Below are 7,011 nucleotides of genomic sequence, written 5' to 3'. Positions count from 1 at the left end.
AGAGCATATGGAGACTTTCAAAACCCATATGATGCTACATGGATTCCCGAGAAAATTGCTTGTAGGACTTTTCTTTTGACTCTAAATGAATCGGCGAGAGAAATGTCCTCTCCAAGCAAGATGATTCACATGAAGGTCTGCTTATTGCCCTCCTAATTTCGGTAGAAATGTCTCCAATATTATTTGGAAGCGAGAGCAAACATCCCACAGCAGCCCTGTTATATAACTATTATAAGCTATGATAATTATACTCATATAAGTTATACAATAACATAACACTAACTATTGTATAAGTACTATATATTAATAAGTACTATATATTAATAATTACTATATATAGTATAAGTATTATATTAACTATTAGACCAAAAGTATATTATATATTATCAATTATAATATACAATAGTTGCTATAGTGTGTGTATATAAATATATATATATATATTATATACTATATAATATTAAAATATTTTATACAATAGATTATTAAAATTATAGGAAATTACTTATAAGTATAATAATACTATTATTAGTTCGAACCCAATAACGTTCCGTTCGAACAGATTTATCTCGTGAAATGTGTTTAGAGGGAAACTTCGCGCCAAATACTATGAAGATTCATTTATTCGAACGTGAAAATTCTTCATTTGAACGCACTGGTGGAATTGTGTTATGAAAATACATTATGATCTTCTCTACAATTGAAGAATATGCCAAGGAATATTCTGATTTGTTAGTTCGAATGAAAATATTACCCATTCAAACGTGAATTAAATTGCGGCAGAATTTGGCGTCTATTTGAAATTTTCGTGTTCGAATGCGTAAATGTCCAGTTCGAACGGGATTTCATAGATTCAAATACCTCAACCTCCAGTTCATTTTCACAATGAAGTTGCATTTCTTTGAAGGCAGAGTACGGCAGATGATTTTGTATGTGTAAAAGAGTGTTGTGGAGAGATAGGGGAACAATGTTAGTGAGAGAGAATGGATTCTTGAGAGAGAGAAGAGGTTTATAAGAGGTATTAGTTATCTTTTTGCTATTTTTTTTATTTTTTTTTTTTATTTTTTTGTATTTCAAGTTTCATTAATGTTAGTTTATTACACATGATTTAGGATTTTCTCATAATGTGTTTTATGCTTATGTAGGTATTGTGGATTCATATTTTGTTTGGATTGCAAAAATTTGAGGTAATATTTCTAATTTTTAGATTTTTGATAATTTATAGTTTTTAATTAATTATGTTTAGATTTTTGGTATATTTGTGTTTGAGCAATCCCATTTAAAATGTATCCTACACCAATATGCATCTTATGAGATTGTGTTGGTGAAAATTGTGTTTTGTGACAAAGTATTTTGTCTCTGTTTTGTGTCTAGAATTTTGGCTTGTCCCATTTGAACGCTATAATGTTCGGCCGAATAGAATCTTGTTCGAGTAGAATCCTGTTTGAACAGACTAATAAAATTTTGCTTACAAGATTTTACTTAAAAGACTAATAAGATATAAAAAAATAATACTTCAAATATAAAAAACTTAAGAATTATTACAAAATATATTGCACTTAAATTAAATTGGAAACTTAAAATATAATATAACATAGGAATTATTAATACTTAATTAATAATTAATACTTATGAAATATTTAATTAAAAAGCTATATAGTATAATTATAAAATATTTTGCACCTGGTTTATACTCGGATGGTTTTAATCTATTTGGCAACATAAGCACTTCTCATAGTACTTGGTCTGCCATATTAATGCCCTATAACTTGCTACATTGAAAGTATATGAAAGATCCGTATTTTATGATGACTCTACTGATATCAGGGTCAAGGTCACCAGAGAATGAATTAGATGTATATATGCAACCACTGATTGCAGAGTTGAAAGAGTTGTGGGATCAATGTGTTAGTACATATGATGCGACCTCGTCATGGGAGTTCAAGATGCATGCTGCAGTGATGTGGAAAATAAATAATTTTCCAGCATATGAAAATTTGTCTGGATGGAGCACAAATTGTAAAATGGCTTGTCCTGTTTGCAATAAAAATACACAGTCTCAGTGTATCTCTCATCCTTTTCATCGCTCTCTTAATTTCGATTGAATTGCCAGAACAAACAATATCCCAGCCAGTTAATTTTCACTACTTTTCTATACCATAGAACTAGTTTTGTAGTTAGAATCTTCTTACTTCTTAGTGTTCTTTTCCTCTTATTAGATCTGCAGTCTACTTTCTTAATTAGTTATATCTGCAGACGCATGGGGAAGACGCCGCAGCGGAGAGTTCAAAGGAAATAAGATACTTGATTGTTGTCATTCTTCACCACCCAGTCCCAAAGGTGGAATACCCAGAATTTGTCCTCCACTAGGTCATTGAGGAGGGCGATGAAGGGTAATAGAACCATATAATATATAGTATCAGGCTGTCGTGATTGTCGGTAAAGGGATAATTTTGTTAAGTTTCACAAGCTACATACCAACAATTATTGTTCAGAATCTATGCTAGCTTACATATATGTTTTAATGTCAGTCTAGAGTGTTTTTTTTTTTTTTTGTGTCAATTAGAAGCTTTGAGAATATATGGCCTATGTTTGCATCAATAAGCAAGCCTATGTGTTAAGCAAGATTTCCTCCATCCCCTTCCCACCTAGAATAATATATATCTTGATCATAATGTGCATCTTGGCCCTTGGATTGTGGATGCATGAGCTCCCATGTTAACTTCCCTTGCTTTTACAATCTATAGTGTTGACCTAATGTAACGATCCGGCCCAGTAATTCTAAAGAATGAATATTGATAATTTTTATTGGGTCTAAATTATATTTAACATGTAATAATTTTCTCCATATTTTACGACTTTGCTCAATCTCAATCCCTAGTTCTTGTTGGTAAACTAGACATCAAAGTAATTCAAATTCCGATCAGCATCACAAGGAGACAGTAGATCCCCATGCCTAAACCTCTAAAGAAGCCCTTAACTTATAAGTACCATTTTATCATTACTGATAAAAAAATAATGAAATCCAGCTGGTAATAAGCTTCCACCAATATTAATATTGTTCATCAAACCCAAAAGGCTTTAAGACATTTAATAAATAACTCGATCGAAGAACAATAACCAACAATACGCCTCGACCACATCTACTTTTACCATATATATATATATATATATATTACATTGCAAGTTTCTCAACCCCCGTACCATAAAAGATGGTATTTTTAATGGTTATAAGAATTATGACTCCTCAAATAACTCATTGCTACTGGTCTTTTAGGCCTTGTTTGGCAATAGATGTTCATCTTGTCTCAAAACTTCTCACAATTTCCTTTTCAAATATTACTCAAACATAAAATACATTTTAATTTCAAACATTCAACTTTTCCATCTAATCATTATCTAAACACAAAACTTTGTACTACTTTTCCAAACTTCCAAACAAAACACACAAAAAGTACAACTGTTTCAAATTTTAAAATAAAAATTATATTCAAACAATTTTTTAAATTTATAATAAAACATATTAACTTAAAATTATCCAAAATTATTTTAACTTTTCTCTCTACTTTTCAAAAATTATCCAATAAAATATATTAATTCAAATAATTTTACAAACTAATTTTACTACTATTCACAAAATTCTCACAAATTCTCATGTCTCACAATTTCTCACAATCCAATAATTCTCACAATTTCTCATCTCATTCCATTAATGTTAAAGTATTGATAACTTTTTATGTAAGTTGATGTGAAATGGATGGTATGTTTAATACATCCATAAATAAAGTTGTAAATATATTTATTGCTCAACTACTCTAATAACTAGCCAAATAAACGTCTCAACTACTCTTAGACCTGAAAGTCTTTTCCGAAATAGAGTTGTTTACGAAATGGACCATACGACTAACATGGTCCGTCTTTGGGTGAAAGGCATTTCTGGACAGTAGAATACAGCTAATTCCGAAAGGGACGAATTTGACAAGTGCTGATCATAAATGGACCACATGATCAATGGAGACGTACGATATTGATAAGGACTTGGAGTTAAAGCAAATGTTGACTTTTATTTACTCTTTTTTCCTCTTTAAATCAACATCATTAAATCACGCACAGAGACGCAAATGTTCAAACTGTTGTAACTTTTCTTCTCCTAAAAGTCTTTTTATGTGTACCGCCATTTGCAAAATCATGAAATCCTCCGAATATATATATATATAAATATATATATATATATATATATATTAATAAAAGAGGATGGCATCTCTACTTTTATTGATAAACCTCACTCAAGGTGGAGGAAAACGTGAAACACAATCAACCACAAAATCACAAGCCAAAACCAAGAACCATACAAAACAACTCCAAATAAACAAACGGAGCCAACAAATTTCATTTCTAATACTAGGGACCCCCATTTATCTAATTTGATAATGCCCCCCAAAAGACTTGCTAAACTTTTACCCATGACAAACCTCCATTTTAGACCCTCTTCACCTCTTTTTGCAAGATATTCCACAGCTTGATTGCCTTCCATGAATTGATGTACCACCTGAAAATTAATACCTTCTAGTTCATGTAGAAGAGTATCCCAAAAATTCCATAAGTACCACAAATTGTAGCGACGGGTAGCAAGCTAGTTAACCACTATCTTGGAATCACATTCCAGATTAACCTGTCTACAACCCAACTCTTTGCATAGCGCCACCCCTTGCAATAATGCTCTCAACTTAGCCTCAGTGTTCGTGCCAAAACCAAACTGAGCGGAAAAACCTCCTTGTATGTCACCCCTATGATCCCGCAACACTCCACCACCACATCTTCCTAGGTTCCCTTTACAACTGCCGTCCACGTTAAGTTTCCCTTGACTGCATGGTAGCTTCGACCAGGTTACTAACACTGCTCTCTCAACTGGATGGTGACTGATTTGAATGTCCATGGCCCGCAATATCTGTTTATCAATAGGTGCTCAGGTCTTTTTATCATCAATCTCATTAACCACTTGGCCTAACCATAGCCGAATGGCCCGCCAGACACCTGCTACATTTTCCTAGGTTCCTTCCATCCAAGCTTTGCAGCGTCTTCGCTACAGACACCAAGTAAGAATGCTTGGTAGTAAACCAATCAATAAACCCCTCTTGGTGGATTTTCTTGCACAGAACATCCAAACTTCAACTCGGTTCCACCAAGTCCTTGCATGCAAGCAAGATACCCCTAGCGCCACTATTGCCATGCCCCAAACCTGTTGTGCAACCTCTCCAGACACAAGGACATGGTCCCACTTCCATCTTCGGCGAGCTACAATAGTCACATTTTGAAGCCATAACTACTCCACGAGACTGCACTCTGTCATCAACAGATAAACACCTAACACAGGCTCTCCACATACAAACTGAAATCTTTTTTGGAAAGTTCTTATTCCAAATCGAATCCATCCACGGACGTCGCTCGCCCTTGACTTGGATTAATTCCCATGCACTAGCCGAAGTGAACCGACCATCCTGAGCTGGCTTCCACACTCACATGATTCCCAATCCTAGTTGCATAGCACAAGTAGGGCTGCAAACGAACTAGGGGTCGTGACCTCGATTAACATATATATCTGCTCCAACTCGACTCGAGCTCAAAAAATATTAGAGATTTTTGATCGAGCTCGACTTGCTTAACATATATTAAGATCGAGCTCGGTTCGAACTCGAATACCAAAAATAAACGAGCTTGTACGAGCTCGCTCGAGCTCCTCGACTCTGTCTGGATTTCACGACTTGAATACTTGTTTCAAGTTTCATGGTATTCAATGGTGGAGGGAGACACCGACAGCAACACATGGATGCAGAGAGGAGAGAGAGTTGCAGGGAGATGGAAGAGGACGAGGCATAGCGGTAGTGGTGCGACGACGACGCAGAGGAGGTGCGGCAGTCTGTAGATTCTCTGCAGTAGGAAGAAGAAAGAAAGAAGAAAGAAGGAAAAAGAAAAAAGACGAAAGAGAGAAGAAAAAGGAAAGAACAAAGAAGAAAGAAGACGAAAGAAGAAAGAAGAAAAAATAAGGAAGAAAAAAGACGAAAGAAGAAAGAAGAGAGGGAGGCTTTTTTTTGGGGGGGGGGGGGGGGGCGACGCATTGAAGAAGAAAAGAAATAAGAAGGGGCTCTAGGGTTTCTATCATGGTCAAAACGCATAGCTTAATCAAAAGGGGCTGGGCCCTAACTTGAAATGGGTTGGGCATCAACTTCACACACACATGGTCCAAAAGAAATAAAACACTATAAATCAACTACAAAAAGCCCAAACTCAAAAGATTAAAAAAAAAATAAACAAAAGACATTAGAATAAAATACACCATAACCTTAGCAATTAAATAAATAAAATAATATATATAGAAATATTATGAGTATTGTGACAAGCCCATAATGAATCAAATTGAGTCTATATGAATTTTGTTCACAAGCCTACACCGAGTCGAGTCGAGATTACACGAGTTTAGCTCGTTTAATATTTGAACCAATATTAGTGATCACGAACAACTCATTCATCAAATGAACCGAATCCGAATCGAGTTTATACGAGTCGAGCCCAAGCTGTTCACAAGCAGCTCTGTTTGTTTGCAGCCCTATGCACAAGTACTACGATGCACTTCCTCTGCCAACTCCTCCCTTACTAGTTGTTCTAACAATTCCGATTTCCAAGCATAACTAGACTAAACATCTTTTATTTGCAAAGAATGATTCTTCACCATATGAACCATATCGCTTAAAGGGCCATCCATAAACCATCTATCAAACCAGAATGAGGCCCAACCCTCCCTAACCTTGACTTTGGTAGTTCACAAGGCACTTGGGTGTTGGGTGGCAGTTGACCAACTTTGAATTGCATGCCTTCCCTTCCAGGATTGCCCCAAGAACACAATCTTCCTTGTGCTGGATTGCTTGTATCGACGTCTAAGTCAACAAACATAGGTCTACGTGTACTAGTCTGTGAGTGGTGGCCCCCAAGTTTTATAGACCGCCTCCTGGGTGG

General features: G+C 35.2%; 1 long non-coding RNA gene across 1 annotated transcript; it reads left to right on the top strand.

Moving 5' to 3' along the window:
* Window positions 1-2,097: 2,097 nt before the first annotated feature.
* Window positions 2,098-2,291, top strand: LOC121254597. Its single transcript, XR_005938671.1, has 2 exons — window positions 2,098-2,133; window positions 2,257-2,291. It is a non-coding gene; the product is annotated as an uncharacterized LOC121254597 (long non-coding RNA).
* Window positions 2,292-7,011: the final 4,720 nt, after the last annotated feature.

This window comes from Juglans microcarpa x Juglans regia, chromosome 1D (assembly GCF_004785595.1).
Source record: "Juglans microcarpa x Juglans regia isolate MS1-56 chromosome 1D, Jm3101_v1.0, whole genome shotgun sequence".
NCBI lineage: Eukaryota > Viridiplantae > Streptophyta > Magnoliopsida > Fagales > Juglandaceae > Juglans > Juglans microcarpa x Juglans regia.
Note: the sequence above shows the minus strand (reverse complement) of the source record. Positions and strands in the feature narration are given on the sequence as shown.